Source organism: Pseudorca crassidens, chromosome 11, assembly GCF_039906515.1.
Source record: "Pseudorca crassidens isolate mPseCra1 chromosome 11, mPseCra1.hap1, whole genome shotgun sequence".
NCBI lineage: Eukaryota > Metazoa > Chordata > Mammalia > Artiodactyla > Delphinidae > Pseudorca > Pseudorca crassidens.
The window spans coordinates 38,863,487-38,875,545 of NC_090306.1; the positions used below are offsets into that span (position 1 = coordinate 38,863,487).

Here is a 12,059-nt window from a genome sequence, read left to right on the forward strand (position 1 = left end):
ACATGAAACCAAAAAGAGATGGTTGTATATCTTTAACTTTCAGAGCGCTCCATTCATCAATTCAACAAATATTTGAGTTCTTCAACAAATATTTGAGTTCTTACTATATGCTGAGTACTACTTCAGATATGGGGAATATAACAGTGAACAAAACAGGAAAAATTTCTGTACGCTCCTTGGAGTTTACATTCCAATGGGAGAGGCAGGTAATAAACAAACAAATGAGCAACATCTACTATATGTCAAGATTTCCAAGGATTTATTCAGCTAAGTGACACCATGGCAGTTTTGCTAATTAGGAGAAGCATAGGGTTACTGAAAGAAATCAGGCACTCGAGATTCTTAATAAGAAACAAAAATATCACCCAAAGCATGAGTACAATTCTTCAGGCCACCACTGCTCACTGTCATCTAAAATCTTGTTGCTAGGACATGGTAAGCATAGAAAAGCTAAGGACACTTTACAAGCTGGGGACATTTCTGGTAGAATGATGTTCTGATATTCATGGATCTAAATTCAGTTCTGAATAGGAGAAATAGAAATTAACAAAGAGAAAGAAGCATATCTGTAAAGTTGGCTTTTGAAATTATTTAAAGCTTTATAATCTAAAGCCTATAAAGAGGAGATATACAAATTATTACACTGAAAAATGTTGATATTTTATTGGTATTTAGGAATCTATTGTCATTCTATTCTAAGTGGTTATCAATACTTTTTGTTAAACTATAATATAATTTGCATCTTAAATTTCTCAAAAACCAGGTGGCCAGTCTTTAGCCTCCAAAGTACGACTTTTGTTCTGATACCATGGTTTCATTTTTGCAGGGTAGAGTACTCAATGTTATTACATTTTTATGCTTTAACGCTTCTCTAAATAGAAATGGGGTCCCTTCATTTGATTTGGGAAATTGAATGCCAGTTGGGGAATTCAAAACCATGTTGGTTTCAAGCTTGAGTTTCTCTGCACAGTACCAAGTTCTTTTCCTTGGCCCCAAGGCATGTGTCTCAATGAGAAAATGTGGGGAAATGATGAATCAAGGATATCCTGAGACCATCTTGCCTATATACTTAACATTGTCCTGAAATTCTGTCTAGATGTGGCCCATGATTAATAGGGCCACACTTGGATGTAATCACATTTGGTCACATCCATTCAAATTACATGTCCAAATGCAATTTGCACATCAGTGTTCAAATGTGATTTTTATAGCTATAGGCAAAAGTAAACCATTGTATGTAAGAAATAGGAGTAGATACATACCATGGTGCTGCTCATTTATTTTTATATGGGAAATATACCCTTCTGAATAAAAATTAACTTTTTCTCCCATATGAAGCAAGATACAAAGTTGGAACTCTGTTCATCACCATAAACTGATGAGAACTACAATACGGTGTGTGACTCAATGTACCTAAATCATTCTCACATCACTGAGTCACAAATGGGACAGACAGCTGAAGGCATTGTTAGATTTGATAGCAGACTGTAATAAGGAAGCTTTGAATTACTGAATACTGATAACGTTTCTTAAAGAACAGAGTAAATGAACATTTTATAATAGACAATCACAGGACCAGCCTGTCTGTACCCCGGTCTTAGTAGCCAAACACATCTTGACTTGTAATTCTCTTAATTCAACACTTTCATCTGGTTTTCAAAATATAATTTATAAAACGTATGCAGCGGGGAGACCTTCAAGATGGCAGAGGAGTAAGATGTGGAGATCACCTTCCTCCCCACAAATACATCAGAAATACATCTACATGTGGAACAACTCCTACAGACCACCTACTGAATGCTGGCAGAAGACCTCAGACTTCCCAAAAGGCAAGAAACTCCCCACATACCTGGGTAGGGGAAAAGAAAAAACAGAGACAAAAGATAGGGACGGGACCTGCACCAGTGGGAGGGAGCTGTGAAGGAGGCAAGGTTTCCACACACTAGGAAGCCCCTTCACTGGTGGAGATGAGGGGGTGACAGGGGGAAGCTTCAGAGCCACGGAGGAGAGCGCAGCAACAGGGGTGCAGAAGACAAAGCGGAGAGATTCCTGCACAGAGGATCAGTGCCGACCGGCACTCACCAGCCCGAGAGGCTTGTCTGCTCACCCGTCGGGGCGGGCGGGGCTGGGAGCTGAGGCTCCGGCTTCGGAGGTCAGATCCCAGGGAGAGGACTGGGGTTCGCTGCTTGAACACAGCCTGAAGGGGGCTAGTGTGCCACAGCTAGCCAGGAGAGAGTCCAGGAAGAAGTCTGGACCTGCCTAAGAGGCAAGAGAACACTGCTTTGGGGTGCGCGAGGAGAGAGGATTCAGAGCACCGCTTAAACGAGGTCCAGAGACGGGCAGGAGCCGCGGCTATCAGCGCGGACACCGGAGACGGGCATGACATGCTAGGGCTGCTGCTGCAGCCAACAAGAAGCCTGTGTGCGAGCACAGGTCACTATCCACACCTACCCTCCCAGGAGCCTGTGCAGCCCTCCACTGCCAGGGTCCAGTGATCCAGGGACAACTTCCCCGGGAGAACGCATGGCGCGCCTCAGGCTGGTGCAACGTCACGCCGGCCTCTGCTGCTGCAGGCTAGCCCCGCATTACGTACCCCTCCCTCCCCCCCCGGCCTGAGTGAGCCAGAGCCCCTTAATCAGCTGCTCCTTTAACCCTGTCCTGTCTGGGTGGGAACAGACGCCCTCAGGTGACCTACACGCAGAGGTGTGGCCAAATCCAAAGCTGAAACCTGGGAGCTATGCGAACAAAGAAGAGAAAGGGAAATATCTCCCAGTAGCCTCAGGAGCAGCGGATTAAATCTCCACAATCAACTTGATGTACCCTGCATCTCTGGAATACCTGAATAGACAATGAATCATCCCAAAATTGAGACCGTGGACTTTGGGAGCAACTGTAGACTTGGGGTTTGCTTTCTGCATCTAATTTTTTCTGGTTTTATGTTTATCTTAGTTTAGTATTTAGAGTTTATTATCATTGGTAGATTTGTTTATTAATTTGGTTGCTCTCTTCCTTTTTATTTATATATATAGATATACATATTTTTTTTCCTTTTTCTCTTTTTGTGAGTGTGTATCTGTATGCTTCTTTGTATGATTTTGTCTGTATAGCATTGCTTTCACCATTTGTCCAAGGGTTCTGTCTGTCCATTTTTTTCTTTTTTTTAGTATAGCTTTTAGCACTTGTTATCACTGGTGGATTTGTTTTTTTGTTTCCGTTGCTCTCTTCTTTCTGTCTTTCTTTCTTTTTATTATTTTTAATTTTTTTTATTTTCAATAACTTTTTATTCTAATAACTATTTTATTTTATTTTTTTCTTTCTTTTTTTCTCTCTTTTCTTCCAAGCCATGGGTCTTGGTGCTCCGGCCAGGTGTCAGGCCTGTGCCTCTGAGGTGGGAGAGCTGAGTTCAGGACATTGGTCCACCAGAGACCTCCCGGCTCCATGTAATATCAAATGACGAAAGCTCTCCCAGAAATCTCCATCTCAAAGCTAAGACCCAGCTCCACTCAACAACCAGCAAGCTACAATGCTGCACACCCTAGGCCAAACAACTAGCAAGAGAGTAACACAGCCCCACCCATTAGCAGAGAGGCTACCTAAAATCATAAGGTCACAGACACCCCGAAAACACACCACCGAACATGGTCCTGCCCACCAGAAGGACAAGATCCAGTTTCATCCACCAGAACACAGGCACCAGTCCCCTCCACCAAGAAGCCTACACAACCCACTGAACCAAACTTACCCACTGGGGGCAGACACCAAACAATGGGAACTACGAACCTGCAGCCTGTGAAAAGGAGACCCCAAACACAGTAAGTGAAGCAAAATGAGAAGACACAGAAACACACAGCAGATGAAGGAGCAAAGTAAAAACCCACCAGACCAAACAAATGAAGAGGAAATAGGCATTCGACCTGAAAAATAATTCACAGTAATGATAGTAAAGATGATCCAAAATCTTGGAAATAGAATGGAGAAAATAAAAGAAACGATTAACAAGGACCTAGAAGAACTAAAGAGCAAATACAATAAATGAAATTAAAAATTCTCTAGAAGGGATCAATAGCAGAATAACTGAGGCAGAAAAACAGATAAGTGACCTAGAATATAAAATAGTGGAAATAACTACCGCAGAGCAGAAAAAAGAATGAAAAGAATTGAGGACAGTCTTAGAGACCTCTAGGACAGCATTAAAATCACCAACATTTGAATTATAGGGGTCCAGAAGAAGAAGAGAAAATGAAAGGGACTGTGAAAATACTTGAACAGATGATAGTTGAAAACTTCCCTAATATGGGAAAGGAAATAGTCAAGTCCAAGAAGCGTAGAGAGTCCCATACAGGATAAATCCAAGGAGAAACATGCCAAAGACACATATTAATCAAACTATCAAAAATTAAATACAAAGAAAAAATATTAAAAACAGCAAGAGAAAAACAACAAATAACATACAAGGGAATTCCCATAAGGTTAACAGCTGATCTTTCAGCAGAAACTCTGCAAGCCAGAAGGGAGTGGCAGGACATATTTAAAGTGATGAAAGGGAAAAACCTACAACCAAAATTACTCTACCCATCAAGGATCTCGTTCAGATTTGATGGAGAAATTAAAACCTTTACAGAAAAGCAAAAGCTATGAGAATTAAACACCACCAAACCAGCTTTACAACAAATGCTAAAGGAACTTCTCTAGGTAGAAAACACAAGAGAAGGAAAAGACCTACAATAACAAACCCAACACAATTAAGAAAATGGTAATAGGAACATACATATCAATAACTACCTCAAATGTAAATGGATTCAATGCTCCAACCAAAAGACATAGACTGGCTGAATGGATACAAAAACAAGACCTGTATATATGCTGTCTACAAGAGACCTACTTCAGACGTAGGACACATACAGACTGAAAGTGAGGAGATGGAAAAAGATATTCCATGCAAATGGAAACCAAAAGAAAGCTGGAGTAGCAATTCTCATATCAGACAAAGTAGACTTTAAAATAAAGACTATTACAAGAGACAGAGAAGGACACTACATAATGATCAAGGAACCAATCCAAGAGGAAGATATAACACATAAATATTTATGCACCCAACATAAGAGTACCTCAATACATAAGGAAAATGCTAACAGCCATAAAAGGGGAAATCAACAGCAACACTATGATAGTAGGGGACTTTAACACCCCACTTTCATCAATGGACAGATCATCCATAATGAAAATAAATATGGAAACACAAGTTTCAAATGATACATTAAACAAGATGGACTTAATTGATATTTATAGGACATCCCATCCAAAAACAACAGAATACACTTTCTTCTCAAGTGCTCATGGAACATTCTCCAGGATAGATCATATCTTGGATCACAAATTAAGCCTTGGTAAATTTAAGAAAATTGAAATCATACCAAGTATCTATTCTGACCACAATGCTATAGGACTAGATATGAATTACAGGAAAAAATCTGTAAAAAATACAAACACATGGAGGCTAAACAATACACTACTAAATAACCAAGAGATCACTGAAGAAATCAAAGAGGAAATCAAAAAATACCTAGAAACAAATGACAGTGAAAACACAACGACCCAAAACCTATGGGATTCAGCAAAAGCAGTTCTAAGAGGGAAGTTTATAGCAATACAATCCTACCTCAAGAAACAAGAAACATCTCAAATAAACAACCTAACCTTACACTTAAATCAGTTAGAGAAAGAAGAACAAAAAAACCCCAAAGTTAGCAGAAGGAAAGAAATAATAAAGATCAGATTAGAAATACATGAAAAAGCAATGAAACAAACGATAGCAAAGATCAAGAAATTAAAAGCTTGTTCTTTCAGAAGATGAACAAAATTGATAAACCATTAGCCAGACTCATCAAGAAAAAAAGGGAGAAAACTCAAAACAATAGAATTAGAAATGAAAAAGGAGAAGTAACAACTTACACTGCAGAAATACAAAGGATCATGAGAGATTACTACAAGCAACTACATGCCAATAAAATGGACAACCTGGAAGAAATGGACAAATTCTTAGAAATGCACAACCTTCTGAGACTGAGCCAGGAAGACCTAGAAAATAGAAACAGACCAATTACCAGCACTGAAATTGAGACTGTGATTAAAAATCTTCCAACAAACAAAAGCCCAGGACCAGATGGCTTCAGAGGTGAATTCTATCAAACATTTAGAGAAGAGCTAACACCTATCCTTCTCAAACCCTTCCAAAATATAGCAGAGAGAGGAACACTCCCAAACTCATTCTATGAGGCCACCATCACCATGATACCAAAACCAGGCAAAGATGTCACAAAGAAAGAAAACTACAGGTCAATATTACTGATGAACAACCATGCAATAATCCTCAAAAAAATACTAACAAACGGACTCCAACAGCACATTAAATGGTTGATACACCATGATCAAGTGGGGTTCATCCCAGGTATGCAAGGGTTCTTCAATATACACAAATCAATCAATGTGATACACCATATTAACAAACTGAATGAAAAAAGCCATATGTTCACCTTAATAGATGTAGAAGAATCTTTTGGCCAAGTTCACCACCCATTTATGATAAAAACCCTCCAGAAAGTAGGCATAGAGGGAACTTACCTCAACATAATAAAGGCCATATATGACAAACCCACAGCCAACATTGTTCTCAATGGTGAAAAACTGAAACCATTTCCTCTAAGATCAGGAGAAAGACAAGGTTGTCCACTCTCACCACTATCATTCAACATAGTTCTGGAAGTTTTTGCCATGGCAATCAGAGAAGAAAAAGAAATAAAATGAATCCAAATCAGAAAAGAAGAAGTAAAGTTGTCACTGTTTGCAGATGACATGATAGTATACATAGAGAATCCTAAAGATGCTACCAGAAAACTACAAGAGCTAATCAATGAATTTGGTAAGGTAGCAGGATACAAAATTAGTGCACAAAAATCTCTTGCATTCCTATACACTAATGATGAAAAATCTGAAAGAGAGATTAAGGAAACACTCCCATTTACCATTGAAACAAAAAGAATCAAATACCTAGGAATAAACCTACCTAAGGAGACAAAAGACCTGTATGCAGAAAACCATAATACACTGATGAAAGAAATTAAAGACAATACAAACAGATGGAGAGATATACCATGTTCTTGGATTGGAAGAATCAACATTTTGAAAATGACTATACTATCCAAACCAGTCTTCAGATTCAATGCAATCCCTTTCAAACTACCACTGGCATTTTTCACAGAACTAGAACCAAAAATTTCACAATTTCTATGGAAACACAAGAGACCCCGAATAGCCAAAGCAATCTTGAGAAAGAAAAACATATCTGGAGGAATCAGGCTCCCAGACTTCAGACCACAGTACAAATGCTAAAGTAACCAAGACAGTATGGTAGTGGCACAAAAAAAGAAATATAGATCAATGGAACAGGATAGAAAGCCCAGATAGCACATACTGTCACCTTATTTTTGATAAAGGAGGCAAGAATATACAATGGGGAGAAGACAGCCTCTTCAATAACTGGTGCTGGGAAAACTGGACAGCTACATGTAAAAGAATGACATTAGAACACTCCCTAACACCATACACAAGAGTAAACTCAAAACAGATTAAAGACCTAAATATAAGACCAGACACTCTAAAACTCTTAAAGGAAAACATAGGAAGAACACTCTATGACATAAATCACAGCAAGATCCTTTTTGACCCACCTCCTAGAGAAATGGAAATAAAAACAAAAATAAACAAATGGGACCTAATGAAACTTAAAAGCTTTTGCATAGCAAAGGAAACCATAAACAAGATGAAAAGACAACCCTCAGAATGGGAGAAAGTATTTGCAAAGGAAGCAACTGACAAAGGATTAATCTCCAAAATTTACAAGCAGCTCATGCAGCTCAATATTAAAAAAATAAACAACCCAATCCAAAAATGGGCAGAAGACCTAAACAGACTTTTCTTCAAAGAGGATATACAGTTTGCCAACAAACACATGAAAGAATGCTCAACATCACTAATCATTAGAGAAATGCAAATCAAAACTTCAATGAGGTGTCACCTCACACCAGTCAGAATGGCCATCATCAAAAAGTTTACATGCAATAAATGTTGGAGAGGGTGTGGAGAAATGGGAACCCTCTTGCACTGTTGATGGGTATGTAAACAGATAGCTAGTGGGAAGCAGCCACATAGCACAGGGAGATCAGCTTGGTGCTTTGTGACCACCTAGAGGTGTGGGATAAGGAGGGTGGGAGGGAGATGAAAGAAGGAGGAGGTACGGGGATATATGTATAGCTGATTCATTTTGTTATAAAGCAGAAACTAACATACCATTATAAAGCAATTATACTCCAGTAAATATGTTAAAAAAAAAAGTATGCAGAAGGAAAGGAAGCCATGGCTCTCATAACATGTACATACAATCTGTGCATGAAACTACTATACATACATAGATTTCATGCCAAGAGAATCTCAGTAGTTTCTAGTAATCTCCCGTTCGTCAAATCTCCCTACTCAGCAGTCTGATTGGAAACCAACTATCCTGAGGCAGTTGCTTAGTGGAGAAAAATTTACAGTTGGTCTTCTTGTTCAAATTATGGTCAGCTGAAATATGAGAACCTTATGTGGTGGCAGGGAGGGATAGTTTAAAGCCCCTCATGGAACTGACTTTGGGTGAGAGATGAGCAGGTGATGAGTGTCATCAATGATTCTCTATTAGAACAGGTACAGCAGGTACAAATAATTCCATTACTGAGTCAAAAACAAAAAGGGTTGTCACTTTTCATGGTTAGAGCCTGCATGTCCCAGCAGAAAGTACGTATTCTTTGGCCCTGGCTCTGCCACATGACAGCTACATTATTTTGTGACAATTCAACCTTTGTGAGGCAAATTCTTCTCATCCATAAAATGGGTTAATAATAGCAACATTTGGGGATGATTTTGTATGTAATGTAACTCTGTAGCTTAGGATGATGCTAGAACACTGCCAGTGCTCGATACTTTATACCGCAAGCATCCGCAGGTTTCCTTTAGCCTCTCATGTTGCTGGTTTACCAGCTCCCGCCTACACAGTAGCAGTGCCAGCCCCACCACACTGCAAGTCCCCCACAGTTATTTGTGTGTCGCCACAGTGTGACCCACAATTTGCTCCTGTTCTTCTATCCTTCTTTGAAGCCACCTCATGCATCTCTTTGAGAGAGGTGCCCTTCTCTATGGTCCTGCTCCTGGTGCCCTCTGGGAGGACTCAGCTCTGACCCAAGTCCCATCAGAGACCTCAGGAGGCCAGTGCTGTGCCATGGATGAGGGCAGAAAGGAGAAGATGGCTGTTTTCCTTTTTCATCTGGACCTTGAGGCAGCCTTGGATGCAATCCTCCTGAAAACAGACCTATCTGCTTCCTCTGCTTCACTCTCAGGATAACCCTGACCTTGGAATCATGCTCAGAAATCAACCTTGCTTGCTGGCCTGTCTCTGTCTCTTCCATCTGTCTCCAGCAGTGTGCTAATTGCTGTCCAGGCATTATCCCATCCTCACAAGAAGCCTGTAAGATTGACAGATGAAGATGGGGACTCAGAATATCATCCTCTCTCCTCTTCTATCTCCTATATATAAATATTTGGGGTATCACCACCCTCAGATGCCCCCATTAAGATGAGTCTAAAACATATTGCAAGTGGTAGCAACGGTTATTATTTTTTTAAAGACTTTTTTGATGTGAACCGTTTTTAAAGTCTTTATTGAATTTGTTACAATATTGCTTCTGTTTTATGTTTTGGTTTTTTGGCAGCGAGGCATGTGGGGATCTTAGCTCCCTGACCAGGGATTGAACTCACACCCCCTGCACTGGAAGGTGAAGCCTTAACCACTGGCCCACCAGGGAAGTCCCAGCAATGATTATTATTATCATCCCATTCTAAGTCAAGGTCAAAGTTTATGCTGATTCAACGAGTCTGCAGAAATATACAGAGTAGGAACTGAACTACAGAAATCAGAGTACCAGGGAGAGAATGGGGGTAGGGAGTTAAAAGACTAAGGAAGACAGTTTTGAAAACCGAAATCTGGTCATTATAAAAAATAATGTATAAGGAGGGAATCTAAGAGAATTTACGTATCATCTCTTTTAGTAGTTCTCTTTGTTTTTAATTTATTAGATGGCATAAGATACTTTTCTCACACTTTCCCCCTAAATCCCTGCCTTGATCCCTTCTTTAAAAAAATAAAAAGACAAGTAATGCCATCTTCTAGATGAAGAGCAAGACTTTCTCTTCTCTTTCCCCTACTTTCCATTTCCTTAATTCATCTTTCTATCTCCAAGTACAGGCGGGAAATAATTGAGGAACAATTTGGGGGGGAATGAAATTTTGATTCCAGTCTACAAGAAATCTCTAGAGATTACTTTCAAACTAAAATCGATTTCATACCCAGTAGAAAGCTTTCATTTCATGAAATGAAAATCTAAATGATAACAGTCTAAGAACATCTTTCCAAAAGAAGGCACCCTAAGTACGCTTGCCGAATTACTACCAAGATGTATTCTCTTCCTTTTTTTTTTTTAACTTTTTTTAAAAAAAATTGAAGTGTAGTTGATTTACAATGTTGTGTCAGTTTCAGGTGTACAGAAAAGTGATTCAGATATATATATATAGAAAGAGATACAGATATAGGTATTCTTTTTCGGGTTCTTTTCCGTCATAGGTTATTACAAGGTAATGAATATAGTTCCCTGTGCTATACAGTAGGTCATTATTGTGTATCTATTTTATATAGATAATAGTGTGTATCTGTTAATCCTAAACTCCTACTTACACCAAGAAATAAGAGAGAGAATTTCTCTATTGATCATGCTCTGTGTTTTTTATCCAGGGCTAGTGAAATATTCTCTGGTTACCATTGCCAAGCATAAATTTTTTATGGCAGATGTCAGTTATATTTTAGTAAAAGACTAAATTCATTTTCAATTCTCTTGCAAGAGTCTTTCAAGTAACATAGAAAGAACAAGATATTATCAGTGGGGGAAAAAAACAAAATCAAATGCACTTTAATAAAATGCAATCATTCACACGTATTATTACCAATCCATTTCCTACTAATATTTTAGATCAAAATGTACCAAATTCATTCGGCTCCAATGCTTTGGGTTTTCTGAATTTCCAAAATTACATGTCTATTTGCTGCTGAAATCTGAAAAACCAGAAGAGGTGAGACCAACAAGAAATTTGCGTACACACCAATAGAAAGGGATGATAATGCATCATTTTCTTCTTATATATTTATTTCTTATTCGTGGTTTAAAGTGATCCATTGATCAAGAAATTAATAGACATTGAAAACTTTCCTGGTTACCACCACTCACATACTCGCCTTTCCTTTAAGGTCTATTCTGCCTTAGTCAGAATTTTTACCAAAGAGGGGGGTGGAATGGACATGGAAACTCCTAAAATGTTCAGGCACACTATTATCAACACACCTCTATTAGCTGCATATATAGAAATCTTGGAAAAAAATAAGTTTTTTATATTGAGATGGCAGATTGAAATCTTAAATTAATATTTTGTTTATTATTTTTTCATATCCAAGTTTTTAAAAAATATTCTTTAAGTATAGGACTGTTAATTAATGATCATTTCATTACTAGAAATAAAAATATGGATTCAGCTTAAAGGTTTCTTCATTATTTAGTGTATTTCTTCTTCACATGCTAGTTATGAACTTTAATTTGGTACCTCTATCCAAAAACCAAGAGCAGATGAGACACCTAAAAATATCTTCATTTGCATCTGTTTTCCTTCCTTATGAGACGGAGAGTCATCCCACCTGATTTTGCCTTGAAAACAAGGAAATAACTAATGACAATTTGGGAATGAATTCACTGTTCATCTCGCAAGCTAGTATGTCAGGCCCTCCATCGTTTGGTTCAAAGTGATGCTAAATTGCAAGAGGGTAGGACAGGAGTCTTTGGCATTTTTCCATTCCATATAGTTGCTAGCAGAGATGATTAATAAAGCTCCCTTGATGTGAATTAAGGAACTCGGTTAAGTGAATTAGA

At 38.6% G+C, this 12,059-nt stretch overlaps 1 protein-coding gene across 7 annotated transcripts in view; it reads left to right on the forward strand.

The window, feature by feature from the left end:
• The window catches only part of TMEM117 (transmembrane protein 117), a 572,067-nt gene that overhangs the window by 518,735 nt on the left and 41,273 nt on the right, over positions 1-12,059 (forward strand). The gene's annotated exons all lie outside the window — the stretch shown is intronic.